The sequence below is a fragment of the Ambystoma mexicanum genome, chromosome 3q (assembly GCF_040938575.1).
Source record: "Ambystoma mexicanum isolate Mex_15411 chromosome 3q, UKY_AmexF1_1, whole genome shotgun sequence".
NCBI lineage: Eukaryota > Metazoa > Chordata > Amphibia > Caudata > Ambystomatidae > Ambystoma > Ambystoma mexicanum.
The window spans coordinates 451,383,419-451,409,726 of NC_090926.1; the positions used below are offsets into that span (position 1 = coordinate 451,383,419).

General features: G+C 46.1%; 1 protein-coding gene across 1 annotated transcript in view; it reads left to right on the top strand.

The window, feature by feature from the left end:
• DIAPH1 (diaphanous related formin 1) overlaps positions 1-26,308 on the top strand; it is a 1,645,861-nt gene that overhangs the window by 30,335 nt on the left and 1,589,218 nt on the right. The window lies entirely within an intron of this gene.

The window sequence follows — 26,308 nt, forward strand, 5'->3', positions numbered from 1 at the left end:
AATAAATTAATACCCTTGTAGTCGGCTGGGTATAGAGGAGTTTTGTATATGCCAGCATCTGAGCTCCTATTCCATGTTTCTCCAGCACTATGAATAGATATTGGACACCATGTCGAATGCCTCCTGCACATCTAGGGAAATCGCTATTGCTTTAACCTCAGTGGATAATCTCCATTATGGCATGAATGAGGGTCATGGACCTACCAGGTCCCTGCCTTGTCATTATGTAACAAACTCGACATCAGAGGGAGCAGACTATTCGCAATACCTTTGCGTACGTTTTTAAGTCTACATTTATGAGTGATAGTGGCCTATACGACCCACATTCATTATTAGGCTTGCCAGGTTTAAGGAGGCTGGTGATGGTAGCTTCCCTCAGGGACCCTGGCATTATAGCACTACTCGGCAACTCCTGAAAAGCTCTCAACTGGTGTGGGGGCAACAAGGCATCATATGTGATATAGAATTCTGCATTGAGCCCATCTGGGCCCGGGGCCTTATCCCTGGGGAGGTCCCACATGACATGACATGACATGACCTGACCTGCACAATCTCCTCAATGGTGAACTATCTTTTCTTTAGTGGCAGCCGATAACCTCAATATCGGGATATCCGCCAGCAGGGCTTGTATGGCCTGTTCCCCCTTTCAGTGGCGCGGCACTATATACATTTTCATAGAAGTGTCGGAAAGTTCTGACTATCTCATTGTCCACATGCTGATCATTTCCCAATGTGTTATGTATGCAGTCAGTTTGCGTTGAGCCCCGTTCAGAGCCTACCATTCTAGCTAATGTCCTCCCTGGGTAGTCGTCCTCCCCATATTTCCTTGCTGCTGCTGACTGCAAAATACCAGACTTCCCGCTGTTCCTGCTCTTTGAATGGATCGAGAGCCACGCGTATTTCGGCTAAAAGGGTCAGGGCGGGCGCATTACCATATTTGTTTTCCAGGTCTATATGATGTGGAGTCGGGTGTTGTGCTTGAAGAACATATGTATATCCTTTTCTATGTTTGCCTTAAATGCAGTGTCCTGGAGTGCCACCGACTTGAATTTCCATACAATGTAAATTGGAGCCCGGTCCCTAAGGTAATCTGTAATGTCACCGGTGAATGGTTGTACAATGTGCGCAGTAGTATGCCTGCTGCTGTGACCCTCCCCGTTAACTGCCTTGAAAGTAGAAACATATCCATAAACAAAGCCATGTCGTGCACCGAGTAGAATATATATTCACGGTTCCCTGGGTCTAGTGTCCTCCATATGTCCCATAATTCAATGACATCCATTTGCAGATGTAGGCTTTGCACTGCTTTGGATTATGGTCTGCAGGTCTGCCCTGTTCTATCCTTCTGTGGGTTTGGAATGGTGTTCATGTTCCGCCACACCATATTATCGGGACCCCATGGTATGTAAAAACAGTATTCGCTACTGCCTCGTAAAAGTTAGTGGTGCCAATATTCGGTCCATCGGTATTGACCAGTAACCGCTCCGTCCCAGGATGCAGTGTATTATAACGTTTTTGCCCTCGGGGTCTATTTGCGTGCCTTTCTGCATAAATTCAAGGGTTTTATGTATTAATGTGAGAACTCCTCTGGAGTGCGTAGAAAAGGATGTGAAGTGCCTATTGCCCCCCCATGATGTGGCTGTTTGCCTGGAGACTGTGGCATACTTCCTGGAGAAGACAAACTGTGATCTTGTGCCTCACAGCGTATGACAAGATTCTCCTGAACTGGGTGTAATTACGTAGCCCGCGGACATTCCAGCACATTAATTGCTGGCATCTCGTTGCGCTTACGTGCTCTAGTACTACCGTGATTTGTTATCTTGCTCCCCTTGTATCCCAAGTGCCTGTGTCGGAATGAGGACTTTTGCCTGCCAAGGTCTTTTTTTATAACGTACAGCCCAACCGGGGGCAACATCCCTTCGCACCCTCACCTCTCCCCCAATCAAGAAGATGTAACCCTGTCCTGAACTCTGAAAGCAACACCATTCCCCCCTCCCAACTTAAACCACAACATTTGCTCTTGCAAGGATGGCTCAGTGGAAGGCGGGGGTCAGCTGTCCTTGACCAGAGCAGACAACCACATTCTGCGTAATCAACGCATGGTCACAGAATTGAAAGCCATATAAACCTTTAATTACTATGAGCACATATAGTGTCTGCCCCAGTATATGGGGGTTAGGCTAATCCTTAAACGCGTATGGTGGTGCCAATTATAATTTCCTTTTACATCGGGACTGGGCCCATCATCAGAATTACCAGCCAGTGTTCCAAACCAGGGATAATACTACAAACCAGCCCTGTATCAATCAAAGTATCATGTCAGCAAAGAGGAGTCCGAAGGGCGGGAGTCACCAATTGGTTTGTTTGTTTCTATAAAGGATATGACCTCCGTCGGGACTGTGAAAAAATCGGCCTTGCTGTTGAACTGAAATTCGAGTTGTTTTGGGTACAGCATTGCGTAGGGGACATTTCTCTCACGTAGTTGTTTTTTGACCCCCTGGAAGGTGCGCTGATCCTGCTGCACAGATACCGTGAAATCTGTGTATATACGAATGTGTGAATCCAGTCCAAGCTCTTTCACGTCCTTGGCTCGCCGCAATTTTAGGTCTCGGTCCCTGTAGTTTAAAATGCGTGCTATGATGGGTCAGGGGTAGTATCTTGGTCTGGGTTTGGCTGCCAGTGCACAATGTGCGCGCTCCACAGTAAAATATGGTGAGAGCCCCGGATCTTCCAGTATCTTCTTTAGTAACTACTCTACTGCTTGCTCCATGTTTCCTTGCAGTGCCTCCTCTGGTACCCCAAGAATCTGTATATTATTCCTGCGTGACCTAATCTCTGAATCTTCATTCTTGGCCTTGACCATCTTCTTTGACTCAGGAGTCCACTGTGGACTGCAGCGCCATGACTGTGTCTTCTGACGTACTTATTCGGTCTTCCACCGCTGTGGTCTGGTTCTTTTTCCAGCCGGGTACGTATTGATGCCACACTGGCAGTGATGTCTAATTTCTCATTAACCAAGGTCAAACCTACATCGTGTCCAGTATTTGCTGCAGATTTAGTGAAGACTCTGCAGCAGGTAGGATTGGCGCTCCTCCAGGGCACTTGCCGATGGGCCTGGCTCTGGGAGCTTGGGGGTGACCTTCGTAAACAGATCCATGCTTCCTCCTGGTTTCCCCCACTCCCTTCGTCATGCCGGGTAACCGATTGCACTCACTCCCAGCGTCTTAGTTTCCAGTTACACATTGAAACACTTGTGTATAGGCGCGTTATAAGATTCTAAGTGATCCGACCGCGGCTGATTTTGCTGCGGCCGGAATGCTCGCATGAGAAAGGGGCGAACTACCAAAAGTTGGCACCTTTCTCATGCGAACACCCTTGCATACTACAGAGGCTGCAGGGGTGTCCCCCGCAACCCCCGCTCACTATACTATAAAGTATAGTGAGCGGGGGTTGCGGGGGACACCCCTGCAGCCCGCGTTTTTTTCTTTTGCGGGTGTGCTGCGGGGGTGTCCCCCGCAACACCCCGCTCACTATGCCACACAGTATAGCGAGCAGGGTGTTGTGGGGGACACCCCCGCAGCCCCTGCAGTCTTTTTAAAAATAAAATGTGATTTTTTACTTACCTGCAATGCTACCACCAAAGGTTCGAACTTTTGGTGTTCGAACCTATGGTGGTAGCATATTTCTGTCGTTTTTGTACGTTTTTTTTTCGGTTCGATCGTACAAAACCTGTATATATGCCATATCATATATCCTATCGGCAGGCTCACAGTGTAAGACTAGGTGTACTGAAGCTGACTGCTGTGTGCAGCACTCATACAACCGACAGTTTCTTTGGAAACAGCCACATTCCTCTATCCCCAGTTCCCAGTCATCCATGCCCGCCGTTCAGTGGTGTTCAAAATGTGCCCATTCCGGCTCGCGGTCCTCTAAGCAGACTCCCTTTCTAGTCTTTTCACAGCTGGCGGCGACCTCGATGCAACGCCCGGGCTCCCGTTTCACATCTCAGAGCTGCCGTCCCTGCGGAAAGCGCAGAGAGTACCCCAGGGGGTCTGCTCCCCATCCACTGAAGTGAGGGGCGGGGCGGAGTCCTCACATGGCAGGCCAGGCGACAGGCCTAACGGACCCTGCGTCTCGTCGAGCCGGCCTGCCGCTCTGGTGTTTAATAGCCTCTCCTGTCCCGGTGCCGTCTGCACAACACCAGCCCTCGTCTGACGTTCCCTCAACACTTGTAGCCTAGACCAGGCCACGGGCCCGATGATTCAGTAAGGCCCTCTCTGTTGCTCCACCGAGCTCTAATGCTTGTTGCTTCAGTTTGTGACACTTGACCTGCATTTATCCTGCCTTGTTGCAGTTTTATGTGCAGCAGGGTTCCATTAGGTGGGATATTGTCGCCCGCTCAGTACGGAGCTCAAGAGAAATCTGCCATGTCCAACAGCTGCTCCACAGCACCCTGCGCCCCCAGTGTTTCCTTTTCGAGTCCAAAAAATGTGCTCAATATCCTGTTGAAAGAAGCCCAAAACCTCCAGACTTGCATTTTTTGGGTATCTTTCGAGGGGCATCGTTGCTTTTTATTTTCATTCTGGCTGATGCGCCACCACTCATTGCCCTCAGAGCACCTGAAGGGATTTAGATAGTGAGCAAATACATTTTTCACAAAACATGCTGGTTTTTTGTCTCCTTGTTCATTTTGTCGGCATGTGCTTATCACTCCTGCTTGTAGTACTGTTGCCCACCAGTGATACCTATAGAGACCGAGGTGAAACGTTAATTTGCAATTTACTAATCCAGCATAAAAAGCCACTCGTCCCTTCAGTTCTCCACATGTACACAGTACACCATTTCTTACTGGCCAAGAGTCATTTTTCACTCGCCAATCGCTAGAGCAAAGTTTGCGCCCTGGAGACTGTCAGACTGTTTTCTTTGTTGCACGGTTTTCATTTCTATACTCTTCTCTAATCATGAAAGACCATATTTATTTCTGGGTAATTGTTATAAAAGTCATCCGTCTTGATAATGATATACTTAGTAGTCTATGCTTGCTCATCACTTCATGCCACAAGATGTTTTAGATCCAAGGCTGCCTGGATTTTTTTTATATAGTTTATCTACAGTGGAGTATGCTTGAGTTGGCCTAAAATGCAGTCCTCCTTTCTGTACAATACTTTGTAATCTGTCCCATGAAACGCCCGTGGTATGTGAACAGGGTACAGCAAAAGGCAGAAATAACAAGGATTTGCTGGTTTCCAGGGTCATCTGTTGAAATACAGGAACAATAAATCGTGAAGCAATTGACGAGGTTTGAGCAAGTTATGTCCTTGATAAACTGTTGCTATTGGCGAGGCTTTCATGTGAAGCCAACAACTAAGTCCACCTATTCCTTGACTTTGAGATCACTGCTTGTTACACTTAGCCAGCTCAAGGCTACCAACAAGGCCAGCCTTCTGGCCCACTACCCGTTTGAGCCTCTTCAGCTACCTCGTGCACCTATTCACCCCTTTTCCGCCTTTAGACAGAACTTGATCAGCCACTGTTGCGCGGTGAGCTTCTGAAGAATCGAGGCCGTGGGGCAGAAAACGAGTTGAAAGGAATTTCATATGGGCCATGGCCAGAGCTCTGCTGATTTCTTCCCTAAACTCTTCAACCCACTTGTCTTTCTAGTTCTAGCTTAGTTCTCTACAAATCTGAATCCCTCCCCACTCTGTCTGGCATTGATGCTCCAATTTTGGCCAGGAGGATAGCTCAGGGGCAACACGTTTTGTTTTGGAAGCAAGACGCTGCATAGAAACACAGGTTCGAATCACAGGCTCATGCTTAGAAACTTGTCCCCGGTATTAAGCACGTTATAAAAGAATAATTATAATTATAATCCCCACCCCTATTACTCTAACTGAATCTTGCCTCGTCCTTTTACAGACCCCTCCCTCCACACCCCCAATTAATCGTGCTCTCCAGGGACAGCCAGTGTTCCCCTGTTCAAAACAATCCACTCCTCTAGACATCCGCTCAACCCCCATGTTCTTACACCAGACAGCCAACTTCACCCCGATGGGTTACGCCTCTCTTGCCCTTAAAAGATTGCTCCCTTAATTTCCACATATCCTTTAGGCACTAGCATGGTTAATTGTGCTGGGATTGGTGCTGATCCGATTGACCCAGTTAGCCTATTACTCCTGGCACTTTCATCCCCTTGTGAAACAGTCAGTGGGAGGAAGCAATGCGGAGGATGCTGTGACACTGGCAGCATAGAAAGTGATGCATCCAGACAAACAGAAACCTCGGGAGGTTAGAGGGCAATTTTGATATGTGATGGTCTTTGTGTCATTAGTTACTTGCACTCTGCTAGCAGCAAAATTAAACGTGAACAATTTGGGGGAAGCAATATCTTTTACCTGCTGGGAGCACTGCATGCCTCGACATTAAGGGGAGCTGGGAGCTATGCAGCTCCTGCTTGTAGTCTAGTAGAGCCTAGTTAGTTGACACCAACAGTTGCCAGGAGCTACTTTTGGCTCACCAGGCCAACTGATGCCAAACAAACACACCTATGTACATTTTAACTCTGTTTGGGACAATCTATAAATAAACATCAGGACACAGCTATATATCATTTAAAGTATATGGGGTCATAAATAATGGACAAAATGATATGTTTGCATCTTATGTGGAAGTAGATTTGTGGAACGCTATGCTCTAGCTCCTTGTTCCTCAGTGATAGCGCCGGGTCCCTGGATAATGGTGGATACCCAGGAGCTGCATTTAGCTCCCTCCAATCTTAATTTCGTTCCCTGCACTGGTTCTTGTGCTGAGCCACCTGGAAGTCAATATTTATCTGGTACATTAGAACATTGTCAAGCTCATTGTTGAGAATCAAATGGCTTGCTTGTGTGACTTGGGTACACTTTGCTCCCTGCGTTCAAAGTCAAGACTTCCGTTTCTGTACCCTAGCCACACCCTAGGGAGAGATCTCCTGGGCCTTGGTGTCAGTGTGGTCAAGTGCAGCTGGCTCCACCTCGATCTTATTCATGTCCTGCTGCTCCAGGCAAGGATTGGGCTCTTACTCGCCCCAGGGGTGCAATGAATGCAACTATGGAATTGTGCATCGGAGAGCTAAGCAACAGTTGCCGATATAACGTATGGGTAGTGATTCAATTAACGCCAACAGCATTTCATGGCTTTCTCCAATTTTCCAAGGACTGCGTGTGGTCTTCTGAAAGCAACAACTGACCCATGGACTAACAAACTAGCACAGACTATGCTGCCTTTTTGTATAAGTCCTGCAGTCCTTACTTCCTATTAAGAATTGGAAGTGCAGCTCTGCAAGAAATAATCATTCTTGAGATCAAGCTAAAAAGTTGAAATTAAATTAGACTGGCACCAGAGCGTGTCAACTATTGGCATATAAGTGATTTTATATATATGAAATAGAGTGATAGGAAACAAAATCACTGTTGGACTGACCTATTGGAAATATGTATCAGGTGGGTCGGGGTACCTTGACTAGTGGCCGTGAGTCTTATTGCCTCCTATTCCCCTAAACAAGGGGTATATTTTTCGTTTCCTGCTGATCTAATGGCATGCTTACCAAATCTTACAATTTCTGCATGCCCCTATTGGAGATGGCAGTTAGCATCTCTTTTGAATCCCTGGCTTCTATCGTGGTCTACTGATTCTACCCAGATGGAGTACATATTGTTTTCAGACAAGTGCTCTCTGACGTTTTTCCACCTCTTTGATGCCCTTTGCAGAATGATGCAACTCTTTCCTAATTATAAACCTACAAATAGTGCCTTGGCGTTTTCATACTTCTGCAGTTCGCTATGATCCCTTTGACATTATTTCAAAATGTCTACGCAGACAGGGTGGATAATGAATACACTACATTCCTATCGATATTTTCAATGCAGTCTGTGATGCTTTGGAAAAATTGCATTTATTTCCTAATTATCTTTCAGAGACTGAAGTTTCAATTGTCACTGTGTTTTGTGTGCAGTTTTTTCAATTCAGTCTTATTGGAGTGTGCCGTTTGTTTACTTATTTTTATGTATTTTTGCATTTATTGATTATTGGCTTAGCCCTCGGGCATCTAGACGCCAGTTACAAAGTTAAGTACCAGGACTAATACAGTAAGGCAGTGTGACATCAACGGAGTGCATTAGATGAAAAGCAAAGATTTTAGTTTTTTTTAATGTCCAGTAGGATGGTTCTTTTTGGATGGCAGGGGGAAGTGCATTCAATTGTTAAGCAGCGGTGTCTGGGAAGCTAGTGCCTCCTGCTCTTGAAGGTTTGAATTAAAGAGCTCAGACAGTGGGCGTTCATGCAACGAGTGGGGCCTTGTGGGCTAGGTTTGCTGGGACTAAGTTGGTGAGGCAGCGGTGGGCAATCTAGAGCGTTTTAAACTTAATACGTTCATGTATTGGGAGCCAGTGCACTTTTTCATGTTTTGATAGGCCAATGGCGGAGTGAAAGGCAATGTTTTGGATCGTTTGTAGTTTGCGTAGGTTACGTTCCAAGGTGCCAACTAAAAGTGCGTTGCAGTATTCAAGTTTGGGCTCGATGATGGCTCCAGCGATGGTGAGTCTTTTGTCTGTGGGGGAGGAAGGGGCGGATTGCATTGAGTCTAGGAGTGTGAGGAGGTGACGAGGCAATGGCATTTACTTGTAGAGTCATGTCATGGGTAGCATCTAGGTAGATTACTAGGATTTTTACAGCTGGTGAGACCAGGATTGTGTGTCCGTCTATGATGGAGCTGTAAGCTGTGTTTAGCTTGTTGGATTTATCTCGAGCACCAACCAGGAGTATTTCTGTATACTTATCATTTAGGCAGAGAAGATGGGTGGCCATGCATCTTGGATGATCTCATAGATGGAGTTGATATGTCCTGTGAGTAGTTACAGGAGAAGGATTTGCGTGTCATACCGGTTGTCTAGGTGATCAAAGAGGGGTTTTGTATAGATGTTGTAAAGTGTAGGGGAGATGCAGGATCCTTGTGCGTCACCATGGGTGACTGACATCCGACATCTCCAGTTTTGTTTTTCAGGAATTGTAATTTTGATTGGCAACAAGTCCCTTTTGTCCATGGCCACATTGACCGAGAATGGAACATCTGCTTGGCTTAGGTGGTGTAATACTCCACCTGTTTGCTTGTGGCAGCTTTCAGTTCATGGCAACTCACAAGGTGTGCATTAGGGATGTTCTTACTAAACAAATTCCTTAAAAAATTGTTCCCTTTTTCTTTGAGCTCATGAGTTGAAGCAGTGCCTGTCCGTGCTGCATTTTTGGTACAACCCACAGTCCTAATTAGTGTGGTCCCTTTATGCTGACTCGAGTTTTTGACTTCGAACATCTGTTTTAAGGTTCACTATGTGAAAGTACAAGTGTGCTATCACTGCCCTGTGCTCTGTTAAATAGAATATAACTGGAATTCTACTGTAATGTTTTGCTTTGGATGTGAATTTCTGAAATGCGTTTTAACTACACCACAGCATCAACCTTGCTCTCAGGTTTTGTTAACTTACTGTTTTGGTCTAATTGTGTTCCTTCGTTTTCCTTCGTGGCACAGCTATTAAGCCACACAACATGCATTTTCTGCTAGTGTGGAAAGCATGCTATTTGCCTAATTTCCTCTTGAAGAGAGTTACATTTTTTACACCTTTTTTCTCTGGTGTGGTACTCTTTGTGGATTTATAAGCTGCCAGAAAATTGAGCGATTCGTTTTTTTGTTTTTGTTTTCTGTTTCCTGTGTGATGCTAGTCACCATTTAATGTGACATGCTTTTTTAAATGTTATTAGTGTTGTTGGGTTTACACAAACCTTTTCAACACAACATCACAGGCATATTGAGAATCAAGTGAAACCATTATCCTTGATTTGATAAAAAGGGAAGTTTCGCATTTTAGGTGGAGTAATACTTTCCATGCATTGCCAAAAATACAATAGTTATAAAATTAGAGCATTCTTTCACCTACAATAGAGGTATCCAAAACAATACATTTTTCAAACCAGCGCAACAGTCCACACATTTGCTACATGCATAATTCATTAGTTCAATGCAACTAGTAATATTCCAATGTCTTAATGTTTCCAGACCTGTTCATGCAAATTTGACAGTATTGATGGCCTCAGAAGAGTGGGGGTAGTGAATCTCCTTATAAGCACCCAAAATGTGTACCTTTTTTCAAATAATTCGGAATTTGATAAAATGACACTTCTTCCTTTGGGATGAGAGGAACATTTGTTCTGTGTGTTTGTTTTTAAATCCACAACTGCTGTGATGTTAAGACTTAATTTAGTAACATTTGCCAATCTCATGCTTTTCATATCAGCTTTGAGCTATTTTTTGTTGGAAATACCATTCAAACTTGACCTCCAAGAATTTACCAAATACCATAATCTTTCCTTTACAATATGGAATACCATAAAAGTTGCATTTATAATGAAAGTAAATTCATTTTTGATTAATTCAAACAAGCTTGGTGCTATTATGTACTATTTGTTCCAAGTTGAGGGTTCTGTTCTTCAGAAGCCAATAAAAGGAAACAATCAAAATGAGTACAATACAAATAAAGATAAAAAAGTCGCAATGTAGCAGGCTAGTAATATAATTACTGTCAAAAGTCTTGGCCATTATTTTGGTGCCTTGAATGCACAGACTATCTCCCCCAGTGAATTGTATCCCGTCATGCACACTTTTTGGGTTGTCGGTCTCAAGTGGATAAAAATATATATTTTTTCTTTCAGATCAAAAACACATGGGCATTAGTGCTGGAATACTGGAGTGTGTTAGATCGTTCCTATCTGGCAGATGTCAAGCTGTCTTATAATGTTCCTCCCGGTCTCTTACCCCCTGCCCTTTGGTTTTTTGGTATCCCCCATTGTTACACCCTCTAATCCATGTTTTCAATCTCTTATGAAGTCTTTCGGGGGTGGTATCTGCTAGTATACTTATGGCATTTCACAGGGTTTGAAATTAAGATTCCAGGAGCAGCAGCTAAAACCAGCTCTTGGGTGTAAGGCATCACCCTGTAAGCGGGAGCTACGGCAAGGGAACCTGGAGCTACCAGGAGATGCTTTATCTTTTTGCCCATTATGTCTGATCCATTGTGTTTAAATGTTTATTAGATGTGTTCTAATTCTTCATTAACATTCTCAAGTTCAGGCCACAAATATATGTTCGTAAGGCACCAGTTGGCCTGAGGAGCCAAAGTAGTTCCTGGTAGCTGTTGTTTTCCAGCTGACCAGGCTCTCGTGTGCTAAGACGCAGGAGCTAAATGGCTCCCAGCAATTTCGAACCTTGGAGGAGTGTTGCCTCTCAGTTTTAGAATTATTAAATGTTAAACTTGACTGAGGTAATCACTGAGTTTATATGCTTTGGTAATGAGAAGCTATGCAGACAAATATAAAATATTGGCTATTGTTTTAGCTGTTGGTGGTATGGTACCCACTCTTGCTGATATACAAAATATTTGGGGCTTCTCTTGGACCCCATATTATCCATGCATTTGCATGTTGAATAAAGGCGAACACCGCATTCCAGGACTCTATACGTTATCTCCAAACTTGCTTTTTTTTCTCTTGGTATTTTGATGTCTGCTAAAAACGTTTTTATTTCCAAAATGTTTAGCCATTTTTTGGGGTTCTTTTTCTTTTGGTTTGGCTTTTAAAGGATGTAATTTTATTTTTAAATTTTAAATTTTTCACTTTGGGATTGTTCTGAAAAGTTTCAGACAGTATCACAGGGTGCAGTAGTTTGTTACTGTTCTACTAAGACAGTACATTGCAACACAAGTCTTATTTTTTATAAGATTCTTGATTTAAAAATGTGTTAACTAAAATAAACTCTTGCATTTATAATTGTGAACTAAACTAAACTACATATAGTGAAAGCCATGCCACAAAGATCCAGGGACGCTTCTCTAGAATTTAGCTAATGGTGAGGGATGGGAGACTCTCACACTAATGGAGAGCAGTCAGAGCAAAGCCCATGCAGACAGCTTGTGCCCGCAAAACACTAAGAGTTGCTCACTGTGGTAACTACTGTACTCTATAGTATCCTTTCACCATTCGCTTAGGACTTCCATACATCGGGGAACTGGACCAGATCCACTTTGCAGTTGAAAATAACCGTACATGAATTTGAACACGCAATCGTGTGTTGTTTATGCATGCCCATGATCCTCTAGATGACTCCTTACAACCCTCCTCCAATTCACGGCCAGTCCCTTTCCAGCCACCCACTTTGTACCTGACTAATGTCTCTAAGTTAGCGGGAAAGGTGGGAGAGCACGTGGCAGAAAGGTGACTATGGACTAGAATTACAGTGAGTACCATTTGCTTACTCCTACGTCCCACCTCCGTTCCTTCATTCTCATGGGCGACTAGCAAGCAGATTCGCCTTATTTTACCAAAGCCTGGCCAGAGGAATTCTTGTAGAACGGAGGGTGATGTCCAAGTGCTTTGCCTAGTGATTTCTCTCCCTGTGAACATGTATCCTAAAGGCCACTGAAGCCACATTGGCCCTTAGCACAGGAGTAAAGAAGCCTTTGGAGAGGTGAGGTGAATACTGATGGAACTACCTAGTGCCTAATGGTCGTGTTGGACTCCAGCTGTACATATAAAGAACCGTGGCACAGCAAAAAAATGCTTCAAAGTCCTTAGTCCTATCCAGATTAAACTTCAAAGCCTCATGTATATTGTGACCGGGAAGTTTTCAGGAACAATGTTGGTAGATGGGGGCCTTTAGTAATATAGAATCTCAAGATTTACTTTGGATCAAAGACAAGATGCATTCAGAGAACCAACTTGTCCCTAAGAATAACTGTGTAGTGCTCTGTTGCAGAAAGAGCAAGAGTGCTAGCAAATCATACAGGCCTATGTGACTGCTACTAGGAGGATGTCTCTTCTATGAAACCAAGTTGATATCTGATGGGGCGATAGGCCCAGAAGTTTTGCGAGCCAAGACTGCCATGACTGCATTAAAGTCTGAAAACTGGTGGTGAAGCTCATCAAATTGTCCCTTTTTCATATGATTTGACGATAAATAGGAACACTTATATCTTGGAAGCCCTGATGGCAGAGCGGTAGGCAAGACAAAAAGCTATTGATACTCCTGAGAATGACTGAGCAGACATGAAAGAACGAACTGAACCCAACAAGTTTCTCAGACTTCTATAGATGCACCAGTGACGATAACATGATTATTTGCTTTTGTACTGGTCCTGTGTAGACATCTTCCAAGCTGTTATTAAGGCCTGCATGTTGACATCCAAAAGGCCGTGGTGACCATAAACAAATTGTTTAGTAGCCACATTGATAGACTGCATGGAGAAGTGCATAAACTCTCTATTCACTCGTGGAGATGACGATCATTGACTGGGGCATGCAGATTAGTCAGACCGACGACAACCTCACGAGGTCCGTGAACCGGAACCTCACCTGCCACAAGGGGCGATTACAATCATGGAAACTTGGCTCAATTATCAGAATATTCTGATAAACATGTGGATGAGAGGAAATGAAGAAAAAGCATACGGGAACAGACCATCCCACTGAATGTTAAGGGCCTTTACTCAACGAGATGGGACCCCTCGCCAGACGGTATACATAACTGGGTCACATTGCAATTGTGGGAGTGGAAAATGGGTCCACTGGAGGGTGACCCCTTTCAGATGCCCGTTCCTGTACCACTAGAGGGTGTAATTCCCATGCATGGTTCTCTGTCTCCTTTCTGCTGAGAGACTGTGCCCCCCTGTTTATTCTCCTTGGTGAGTTATAGGGCCAGAGTAATAATGGTGAAATAGGCCCCTTCCAACAGATAACCAATAGGAAGGACAGCTGTAGATATGTATCACACCCCTGCTTGTTGTGATCGAACATCACTGTTGAGTCCATTAGGATCTGGACCACAAAACCTGCAATGTTTGGAAGGAATGCCATGAGAGCATTGAAGATTTGGACATTGATATGGATCTGCAGACTGTTGAGTGCAGCTCCCATCCCAGTAGGAACTAATCTTTTGTAATCCTCACACAGGATACCAGATCTAAGAATAGCACCTGACCTTAACATTTGCTGAACTGCTCACCAGCGAAGATCCTCCCTGGACCGTTGCAGAATAGGCAACACAATCTGTTGAGGTCGAGTGGACCAATTCCAGAGAGGCCAGAGATGTGCATGTCTGAAACTGAGTCTGATGTATGGCACTGAGATGACACGAGACATCCAGACCCTGCGCCCTTTGTACACACACAGCCTCCCCTGAATCGGATACACTGGCTTAACTTACCACTCAATGCTTCCTGCCTCAGTATGGGGAAGGGGTTTTCCCCCTCCAGAGGACTACAAACCCCTCATTGAAATGTCTCCGCCTTATGGAAGATAACTACGTTACATGCTCCAAATGCCACCTAAGCTCCCTGCAGATTTTGTACACATCATTTCCTCAATGGCACACCGTGAAATGTTCAGTAACGTTGTCTTGCATCAAAATCTCACCCGTCCTGCAAATCTTTCTGATACTCCTAAGTGTGTGTGGGTGTGTGTGTGGGTGTGTGTGTGGGTGGGTGTGTGGGTGGGTGTGTGGGTGGGTGTGTGTGTGGGTGTGTGTGTGGGTGTGTGTGTGTGTGTGTGGGTGTGTTATTTGCATTCACAACCCAATTACCCTGTGCAAGATTCTGAAGTGAAACATCTAATGTTGGTGGGAGTTTGCACCGATTAAGATTGCCTGACTGGATTGGGTGTCGGCAGCGGTTTAAAGCTACAAGTGGAAGAAATTGAAGTGAATGAAAAGATCCCATCATAATGTGGCATGTATATGCATAACACACTCTATCTCCGTACATGGGACCAGGACATCAGCACATCAATACATTCCCTGAATCTCTTCAATGCTCCCTGCAAATTTCAGTGATGTTTATTTTGAAAAGTCTTACAAATTTGACATATGTTCCTTCCCAACAAGTCTGACGGGTTCGCTTTCAGATTTTTGAATTGAGTGAAATTTTGTTTTGGCTGTATTTTATCCAGCATTGCTGAATATGGGAGGTTAATGGTCATGAAAAGGAAAATATGTATTATTATTCCAGGGGAACAGTGAAGTGCGTTGTGGAAGATTTTGTGTATTTTATCTTTGGTATATCAAACTGGAAAATTCCACCCTTTGCGACCCGCAGACACAGATGCTCTCAAACATGCCTACTTATCCGAAAATGCACTCTCCCTCACCCAGTAGACCCACCCTTCATGGCTACATGTCCCATAATGTTGGAGGGTAGACTGCAGAAGAAAGTGACCTCTGCAGCCCCCTTAGCCCTGCCAATAAGCACACCCACCCACCCACAATCATTGGGGTGGGGCAAATGGGATGGCTGCTGATTGGACGACTTTCACATAATGTCGGTGGGCAGCAATTTGGAGAGGGTAAATTTTTCTCACTTCTGCCTTCCCATCTTGTCTAATCGACTCTTTTCAGGGAAGGAAACACTGAACAAGCAACCAAAACAGTAACTCTCCTGGCATCATGTGACTGCTTTTTAGCAGAGTCCTTTTCTTAATGTACTTTTCCTTAGTGCATCGCTCTATTTTCATTTGCTAGCCCTAAAAATAAAGCTCCATCCCCATTACTCACTGTTATGTTTCTGTCAAGGACAAACTAAACGTGTATAAAGCATTTTCATGAGTGGTATGTATTGTTTTTGTGCACTACATAAGAATTGCTTAAAACACATTGGGCATTTTGTTGCTCGAGTTTTTCTTACAAATACAATGAAGAGCTATTCTAATGCTGACATTGAAAAATCTGCATTTCTTCCCTTGGTCACGGGGTTAACATGAATTAATCTTGCATGTCCCAACGGGGGAGGAAGCGTAGCTCAGGGCAACACGTTTGTCTTGTAAGCAAGACAACGCAGCGTAACAGAGTTTCGGATCGCGATCCGGCGCTTAGAATTCGTTGCTTTAAATGATCAATTCAAATAAAAAATACATTAAATGAATAACGAGTGATTCCGTCTTGGTATGTATAAAAATGTGTGTTTAGTCTGGTGCATGAAATGGATGTGGACGTGTTGCCGGTAAAGTGGAATAAAGTCAACTCTACTGCCCCTTTTTTCAAAAGGCTATTCGTATCATTGGGCTCTCTGCAATTTGCACATCGACCATTAAAAAGAGAACAGCACGCTCGATACAGAATGGCACCCGTTCGAAACTGGATGGAAGCAATCAAGTGAGCTGCATAATGTGTAGGGACGGCTTGTTTTTTTAAAGTTCCTAAACAATTTGCAGTGTTCCACGTGCTTTTCAAAGAGCTCACAAAAGTGCAGCAAATTAAATGACAAAATAAACCAATTGGGTCTCTCAGCTACTGATTGAATGTATGGAACACATCCGGATCCCACGCTCGCTGATATGCCTAGAATTTCCATACAAGAATGCTGCTGCTTCGGCAGATAATTATTCCCTTATATAGCCAAAAACAACCAATACTCAATCATAAGTTTTTGCTAATATTTAGTGTGTATATGTTCTGCAAAAACTGGAAAAGAATTGCCCTTCTCACGTTTTAGGCAGATACACCATCTCAAAACCAGAGCACCTAGTATACTGTGCGACACTGCACTGACACATCTCACACCAGATCACAAATGCATGAGACTGCAAGTGAACAGTGAAAACCGAAGACGATTCAACCAACATTGTGGGTATAGAAAAAAGGTTGGTGCTATTGGGCACAATAATCCAGTAAAAAGGGCTTTTACAAATGTCCTCGGTTACATACAGGTCAGTGACTATGCAGCCAATTTACAATAGCTAATTTCAGGAGTGGTTCCCAGTCCGGTTTTCAACTTACTATGGTCAGTACCTGCTTGTAGCTCAGAGGAATCCTCAGATGTAATCTATACTCTCCTGTCACTCTGGAAGCGTGATCTACAACTGTCTACAGGAAATGTAAAACGTGAAGGGGACCCCCTACTTAGGATTCGATTTTTTTTATGGGAGTAAATCCTCCTTGTGGTGGGTTCTCATTCTGCCTGGCTCATTCCTCGTTGGAAAATATGTGACCAATCTTGCCCGTTACTCCGTTTCTGGGTCTTTTATGTAGCATGAGGTCTGCTTAGGGCCACCATTATTCCCTAGGAATCATGCCAGTGCCTTTCCCCAACCCACTTTCAATTCAACAGTCTTGCCTATACATTCTGTTCCCCCTAACTTTGTCAAAGTGCTTCCTTTGTAACCTTCCACCTGCGGCCACTGCTTTGTGTGTCTCCAGTATCGTCGCTATTCTACATTTCCCATGCGCCTCCATCCCCAGCATTGACTGCAAAACAATTTGCAGTGTTCCACGTGCTTTTCAAAGAGCTCACAAGAAGGATTAGGGAAAGGATGAAGAGTGCCCACAAAGAGCATATTAACAGAGTAGCTAGCGCCCTTTCAGATGACTGATTTTCTGAACCAGTAATAGAAACCTGTGAAACCTATTCCCATAAGATTAGGGAGACCAAAATAAAGTTTAGCTGTTTGAAAAAATCAATTTTTCTAGATGACCTGAAGATGCGCGAAAGTGTTTCAACTAATATATGCTGGAATTCATATCCAGTATGTCTTTAGTCTTGCCTCACCAGAATATAGAATCTGGTCTGTAAGGGAGGTAGGTAGCAAGAGCACAGATAAAGGGGCAACATCGGGGTGCACCCGTCTAAAAATAAAGGCATACAAAAAGGCTGCCACTGCTCGTACAAATATTTGGCTACCGCACGGAGCATAACGTTTCCTGTTGGCATATATCAATTAACTCAACATTAAAATGCAAGCTCACTTTCTAAGCATTTCTTCGCTTCAGCTCCTTCCCAAATAGACCCACTTCACATAATCTTCCCACTGTGCAGCACACACATGGAAAGAGCAAAGGGCATCACGTTTTCTGTTTAGTTTGCGAAAGGCTAGTGTTCACTGTCAATACTACTTTCCTTCGGGTGGGGCATGGCCACTGGTGTTGGGGTACCGTCTCAAGCAGTGAATGAGAGGGTGTCCCCATAATACGATTTCCACGAGGATAAGCTTCTGTCGGCATGACTTGGAGCCAGCCCTGGATGTTCCTAGCAAGGTGGTGTGCAAGCACGCACGCACATTCTCGCCCCCCCCCCCCATTGTCCCCCTACTTCCTGCAGGGGTATCTGCGGGTTGGGGGGTAGATTGCACAACGCACACAGGGAACACATCTGGGAAATGTGCGCGCCAGGTGAGTTATTGCAGGAAGGATTTAATGAATGCCAAGAGTATTCCGAGTCATGCTATTTTGAACGCACTGTTTCCCAGGTCACACTTTTAGGTTGGGATGTTTTGGACACTAACTTGGTCGGACAAGCTATTAATCCAGCCAAACTCATTTCCCACGTCGGGATTTAAACGAGCATGTGAGAATGGAGATAGTAAAGGGGAATGGGCAAAACAAGGGAATGTTCCTTTTCTGTAGTTGAAAAGCTGGAAGTCGTAGCTTCACTTTAAATGTGGGCAGTCATTGAGTGTTCAAGCCACCATGTATGGATGGATAGCACTGCCCCCACTGGTCCTGCCCCATAATTCTGACAGTCGAAAATGCGGACTTTTATTTATTAAACCCCCTCAACACCCCATATATATACGGGGGAGACCCACCCGCGGGCCCCCATATTACTATAACATCAGATATACCACATGGGTGTGGTGTAAGGGGGGGGGTGTTAAAAAAAAAAAAAAGTCCACAATTTCGGCCTTTGGAATTATGAGTTTCCATCCAATCATAAGGCATCAGCACACATCCACATTTTCTCTCTCTCTCTCTCTCTGCACTACTTGCATGGAATTCTCTTCCTCCGGACATCCGACAAACTGTCCACACCAATTTGTTCAAAACCCAACTAAACGCCTACCTCCTTACCTCCATGTTACTTGCTTAACCTACCTCTTATCTGCCCTCTAGCTAACCTTTGTCCCCTTGTCTCTAACCTGCCTCTGTCACTTTCTCTGCTTCCACTCTAGCACTTCATCCATCATGACCACATCTCTAAATAAGCTGGCTGTACTGCCCACCTGCACTTAAAAAATGTCTAATGTTGATTGCCCATCTATGTTAAGTTCACCCATCCACAACCTGGCCAGAATGTCACTCTAACCGATTGTAAGAAGCTCAATGCTTCCCGTCAAATCTTTTTTTATTTTTTTGATGAATCTATTGAATGTTCTTTTGTAATCAAGACCATTCTTCCTTCCAGTATATAAAGGAAATGAACAATACATCTACATGAATTTAAGGGACGATCAATGATGGTAAAAGATCATGCTTGAACTCGTGTAGGCTCTTTAAGGCATACCATTAAAGTAAGGGATGAAACCAGCAACTTGTTTCAGTCAAATTAAAAATCTCTAACTTATTATGTGTATGAACAATTAACATTTCTTGAACTAAATTGGCTTAAATGTAGCTCACAGGAGAATAATTGAAATCTCTGCTTCTCACTAAAAATATCAAGCAGGTATTCTCTCTTTCTCTTTCCCTTTCCTCCCTGCCCCCTCCAAAACAGCCTATTGTCAGGACCGCTGTCTGTATCGGAGCTTAAGCACAGGTCCTCACCTGAACCACTTATGTCGTCCTCTGGTGGTTTCTTCTTCCCTCTGTTTCTGAGGCTGGGTTTCTTTTTGTGTAGATAGGGTCTGCCATGAGACGACACCACTATGGTCTGCGGTAGAACCAGAAGACCAGTGGCCCCGGTCCCAGAGCAGCCAAACAGGGGGAAAAAGCTGTTGCCGGCACAAAAAACCCAGAGGCAGTGTAATTCGATCCTGAGGGTGCTGTAGGTGAGTAGATTGTGTTCCAACTTGATACGAAACTGCTGGCCTTTCAATGGTGCATCTTTCTCCATCAGTCCCAGAGGTGCCAGCTCAGCAGCCACATGACAGCTATACTGCAGAACACCTAGAAGCAAAAGTTATTTGCTAGTTACAGACCCTTTCCTCTTTCTCATCCTGCTGAAAGATGCAAGGTTGTTAAGGAGTCCTCTCCATAGCAGAGGTAAGGGGCGGCAGCCAGACCAGAAAGGGAAAGAGAGGGGAAAAGGAAATGCATTCTCAGAGAATCAAACACTGGGGCCCCACCTCCCTACTGTATAGGCCTGGCTGGAGACTGAGGCCATGCGGTCGACGGCGTCTACCGATGCACCAGTCGCCGGAAGCCGTAGACGTCTTCGGTGAAGGGGTCCACGAAGCAGCCGTTGAAGATGAAAGTTGAAGACTAGAAGACCACCGATTGTCGGACAAAGAAATTATGAATTTACAATATCTCTTTCGAGCTCCGCATAAGGCGATCAACTAGTTGGGTGGAAAAAACAATCTGAGGGACCTTGACGCGTGAGGGACTTTGGGTTGGGTACACGTCACTTTAGGGATAGTGTTACAGGCACGCCCATGTCGACGTCCCCTTTTGCTCCTCAAAAGAAAGATGCAATACTTTGCGATTACCACTAGATGTCGGACTATATGCACAGCATGTGAATCTAAGCAGATACAATAATAAGAAATGCTATTACAGTAAGTAATGCATGTCATACACAGGTCCAGTAACCTTGGCTTACTGCATTAGATATGATATGCTGGTTTATTTATATTGCGCCTATACACAATGTGTTTCAGAGTGCTTCAAGGCAAGGGAAGGAACAAGGGAAAATATGATATTCTTACAGGCCATGAACAGTAAGGATGTGAAATTAACTATTGTACTCGGCCTGACGACATATCAGATGGTGGAAGAGCTAAGGCATTGATAAGGAAGGGGGGGGGGAGAGTGAGAAGGAAATGGAAAAAGACAGGCAAATACCATATTAGGCCTGATGACATTTCTGGTAGAGCTGGAAAAAAACGTAAGGTGAGGGAGAGGGGTGCAGAAAGGGAGGGGAGGAACAAAACAAGCGACTATCGTACTAGGCCTGGTGGCATTTCATATAGTGCTGGAGGGGGAGAGGGAGGCGGGGGGGTAACAGGGGGAGGGGAGAGGATACAGACGAGGTTGCTATCATACTAGGTCCAGGGACAATTCTGATAAAGTGCATGGAAGAAAATAAGGGGAGGTGGGAAGGAGATGGGAAACGGGAGAGAACAGAGTAAGCAGTCAAAAAGAGTGGAGAAGCAAGAGGGGAGAGCGAATACAATTGCAGAAGTCACATAACACATAATGTTGCAAGCCAGGATACAAGATGAAGATGGGAATAGCAGGATTCAGGGCCACCATGAGTACAAGATGCAAAGGAAGTCCAGCATGAGAGTTGAGAAAGGGTGATACACCGTGAATCAATGAAGTCCATAAAAGTCAAATCCAGCATTGGCCACATGACAGACTCCTGCAGAAGTAGGCTGGAGGAAGGAGGGTGAGCAGGGTAGAAGAATCAAGCAAAACAGGCAACGCCTGTGTGCGAGAAGGGAGGGGGGTCACAAGGGAACATCACAGGTGGGACCAGAGGGGGTGGGGATGGCATATGGGGACAGAGGGAGTAAACACATGTTAGTGCATGCTTACCTGCTGTCTGAGCAGGGGGGTCGGCCCCTGGGTCCTCCTGGTCCAAACAGGAATTGCCCTTTTCTTCGTCATCCCTTCGGACCAGGACGACCCAGGGCAAGAGACGCCCTTCTAAGAGTTAAGAGCAGGAAGGAAAAGGCAGGGCTAAGAAGGTGGGTGGTGCTTAGGCCAGGTGACCTAGATCCACTTGCACCTGCTTGCCATCTGCAAAGGAAAGGGGCTGGAGGGCTACTTAAGTAGGGAAAAAGAGCGGCAACTGGAAGGCGTCAGGTGGGCGGGGCTTAGGCCAGTTGACCTAGATCCACTTGCACTTGCTCCCCATCTGCAAAGGAAAAAGGCTGGTGGCCTCCTTAAGTAGGGAAAAAGAGCGGCAACCAGTAAGGCACCGGGTGGGTGGGGCTTGCTAAGTGGGGAAAAAGTAGCTACCTGGAAGGCGCCAGGTGGGCGGGGCTTAAGCCAGCTGACCTAGATCCACTTGCACCTGCTCCCCACCTGCTCCCCATTTTTATACAAGCTGTAGGCCCAGGGCTCGAAATTGAGGGGAGCTGGGAGCTATTTGGCTCCTGCTTCTAACATAGTAGAGCCTGGTTGGCTTGAAACCAACAGCTATCAGGAGCTACTAGGGCCAAATGGTGCCTTCCAAACATGTAAAGGGGACATTAACTTTCAGTATTGAGAATGTTAATAAAGAAGAATTAGAACACATCCAGTACACATTTAAACACAATGGTTCATACAAAATGGACGAAAAGTTAAAGGAACATCACTGGTAGCTCCTGTTCCCTGCGTTAGCTCCTGCATACTCTTTGATGCCTGACACCCAGGAGCAGGGTTTTAGCTCCTGTTCATCGATTATCAATTTCAAGCCCTGTAGGCCTGTATGCATGAATGTAGACCCATCACTCCTACCCCATGCCCACCATGCTCCCTACTCTTGGGGCTTTTTGTTGATGGTGTGGATAAAACAGCAATTTTCCAGCAGAAATTGACCTCGTATTAATTTGAACACACTTGCCTGTAAATGCGGCAAGCCTCTCTAGGCACCGCCCATGACCTCCTCTAATCGGTCACTTTCTATGCAGTAAACTGACTGGAGCATCCAGATCACAATGCAGCTTTTGCACCTTTCTCCTTTTGGTTTCTTTCGCAAATTGTCTTTGGTGTATGTTTTTTCTTCTTTTCCTCTCTGGGTCCTGGCATCGCAGCTGCTCTGTTCTTCCAATTATGCAGGTTTAGCCAGATTTTTCCTGTTAGCTGTGATTGGCAGGTTTTCCGTGGTGGATCTCCACTCCATATGTATTGGATAGACTGCTGCTGGTCTTGTAAGGTACTCTCCATTCAATGGATTCCTTCTTACTTGACAAATTGCACTTATCCGGTGTCCTGGCCTGGTCTTTCTCCCTCTACAGTATGTCGTCCCCTACTTTTCTCTCTCAATTCTACTTGCCTCACTTATTTACTTTACTCCTCTTCATGCTGACAATACACAGCTCATTCTATCTTTCTCTTCGATGCACTCTACTCTAACTTCCTGTCTTCTTGCAATTCAGTCTTGGATGTCTGCCCACTTACTAATACGTCCTGTCCCCTTTCCTCCATCCTGTATGGGTGTCGCTAGGGACGGGAACGGAATTTTATTTCACCAGAAAAAGAACCGTTCCACTTTAAATGTATACACTCGCAGGCCTAGGATTATGTGCTCCCATACCCCCCCCCACCCACCAGCACCACACCCTAGTCTTTCCCGTGTGGACTGGAGCAGACCGCTTTCACCAGTGCTTCTGGGTGAGGCCTCAAGCCTCGTAATTCCTTGTGCTTCCCCTAATCTTTTTTTTTTCTTCTTCAAATTTTCAGGTTTTGGGAATGCAGTCAACCAGTGCCCTAGTCTCTCCCTGGCATGGCGTATGTCGACCACGGCTGTCTTCAGCAGGTACCTGTCGTGCGACGGTTCCTTTCCCACCTCGAAACTGCATGCGCTCTGCCCCCGTTGCCTTGAGAAAGACAACAGATGAGAAGGCTGCTCAGCGTGCAATGCCCACACCCCGATCCCTCAGAAGCCAGCTTATTCTCCGTACTCTGCCAGGGAGCATTAAGGAATACGTATGCAGGAAGACCAAGAAGGTAAGCATACTCTACTCAAAAGCACCCCACAGGGGCGACTCCTTCCTGGGGAAGCCTACTGATGGGAGGGGTCAGTCAGACCCTCGCACCGGCAGCAAGAACACAGAGGCTCTTGTAGCCGGCTTAACGGCTGAGGGGTTTAAAGGCCCTACCGGTTCTGCTGCTGCGGAGCCTACTGGCTCTGGTCCCGGGATATGTCTCGAGGGGCTCAGCTCTGCTACTGGGCACACACCTGAGGCGGCGGCTACATGCAGCGCCTGAGGTGCAGGGTGGGGCAGAGCTGATGCGTTCAGGAATACAGGCCGAGCCGAGGCCCGCGTCGTCCACAGTTCCACATGCGGAAAGCACAGATGGCGCCAAGGATAGAAGCCCGTCAACAAGGTGAACCGCAAAGGAGCAAGCCTATTGCCACGGCAGATTGGGGTCCTATGACTCGGGTCACGTGGACCAAGTCATACCAGACATTCACGGGTCAGGCTCGGTAGAATGAGGGCATGTACTCGCAAGGTGGGGACAGACAGCAGGCCTTTACTCCAGCGCAGCCGGCGCCGGTGCAGGATCGTACCCAGACCGCTTGCGAGGATAGTTTCTTCGACACATTTCTTACACTTGTGTGGTCTCCATAGATGGGGAACATCCTTCAAGGCATAATGCAGGAGAGGCTGTCGCCCCCATCGCCTCCTCAGCCGGTGCCTGTGCAACCTCTACCTCCACCACCTCTGTTGCCCATGCCTCCAGTAATAACGGTTGCAGGTCCTACACCTCCAGTTCCAGCGCCTGGGCCTTCTTCAGCGGCAGAACTGACGCCTGCGGACCCATGGGACCCCTCTAACACAAGTGACCAACAAGACCCTGATGAGGAGGAGCAGGATACGCCTTTTTCGGCGAGGGCATTCGATAATCGGATCACTGGACTAGCAGACTACCTGGGCATACCTCAGCCCCAGAAGGAGCTGCAGCGGTCGGGGGTACTGGCTGAAGTACTCGCCATCAAAGCAGAAGCCAGATCTGGCTTCCCATTGCAGAAGGACGTGGAGGCTCTGGAGAAGAAGGGATGGCTCTAGCCCCACTCCACTCCGCCAACAAATAAGGCTGGATGCAAAATTCAGGAAGGTGGAGGGCGACACTCTGCTCTTGTCAGTGCACCCCCAGCCACTATCGTCGGTCATTGCGGCAACGTGTATTAATGCCCAGCCCCAGACCTCTACCACGAGCACCTCAATTCAGCACTAGTGGGCAAGGGAGAAAAAATGCAAGGAAGAACATTTTTTGATGCCTGTTGATGGTGTACTCGAATGCAGGACTTCTCCCAAGGCAGGCCAATGGCGATGCCATCTTGGCAGCGGCTTACCAACGGCTATGGAGGGATATCGCAGGTTTCCTCCCGGATATTCCAGCCGACAAACCTCTTCCAAGGCAGGACTCGCAGAAGCAAAACATGTGTCACAGAACATCATGGAAGCCACAGTGGTGCACATAATAATTGGTTATTTATACCTCCCTTAATACCCAGAGGTTTCTAAGCACAGATCCGGGGATCAAACCGGTGTTGCTCTGCGTCATTTTGCTTCCAAGGCAAGCGCTTTGCCCCTGAGCTATCCTCCTGACATAGATACCGCTAGCAGGGCAATCTTAGTGGCGATTGACATGAGAAGGACAGCATAACACGGGGCAGCCAGATTCAACCCTGATGTTCAGGACCGAATCCATACCTTTCCAGGGCGTGCCTTGTTACAATCCACCACGGACGAGGAACTCGATTAAAAAGAAAGCAGCTCGCAGACTGCCAAATCACTGGCCATTCTTTCCGAGCCAGCAGCCAAAACCTTCACACCAGGGCCGATCTCGATCAGACAGAGGGTGATCTTTTGGCGGTTTCCAGGACCGCCGGGCCAGGCAACTGGCCAGGTCACCCAGCCAACATGGGCGAAAACACCAGAAGTCTTCTCACAAGGGCTTCTTTCAGTCTCTCTCTGTCATCTGCTTCCGACACAAAAAAGCAATGACAGCTCTTCAGGTCCACAGCACCCCAGTCGGGTGGCCCTGCACAGTCAAGCTTGGCGCTTGGCGCTCGCGTTTCACAGACTAATGGGTGATATCAGTGGACGCCTCGGGCTTCCGACTTCCGCCTGCCTTCCCTGCCCTTTGTTACCCCCTCACCTCCCTCCCACAGATAGGGACTCCCTTACTCTTGGCAGAGATATTTTCCCTTGTGGAGAGCGAGGCGGCGGAGGAGCTTCCTCTCCCTCAGCAGGGGCAGGGCTTTTACTTCAGCATCTTTGCTATTCAAAAGAAGAACCAGGCAGGCCTCCTAGTGGTCCTAGATCTTTCCTTCCTGAATCTGTACCTACCTCTGCAGAAGGTCAAAATGGTGACATCAGTGCTTATAGCGGAGACCGAGTGTAGGGGGGGGATGGGGGGGCACTGGACCTGCTCCCTGGACCTGCTCCCTGGACCTGAAAGACTCATATTTACACGTTGCCATAGTTCAGTCTCCTTGGTCCTTCCTCAGATTCCGGGTCATGGGGTTGCACTTTCAATACAAGGTGCTGTGGTTCGGTCTGAATTCAGCGCTGAGGATATTCACAAGACTAACGCGGTGACGGCCCTGCTCAGGTCGGATGGCTTCCATGTATATCCTTAACTCGA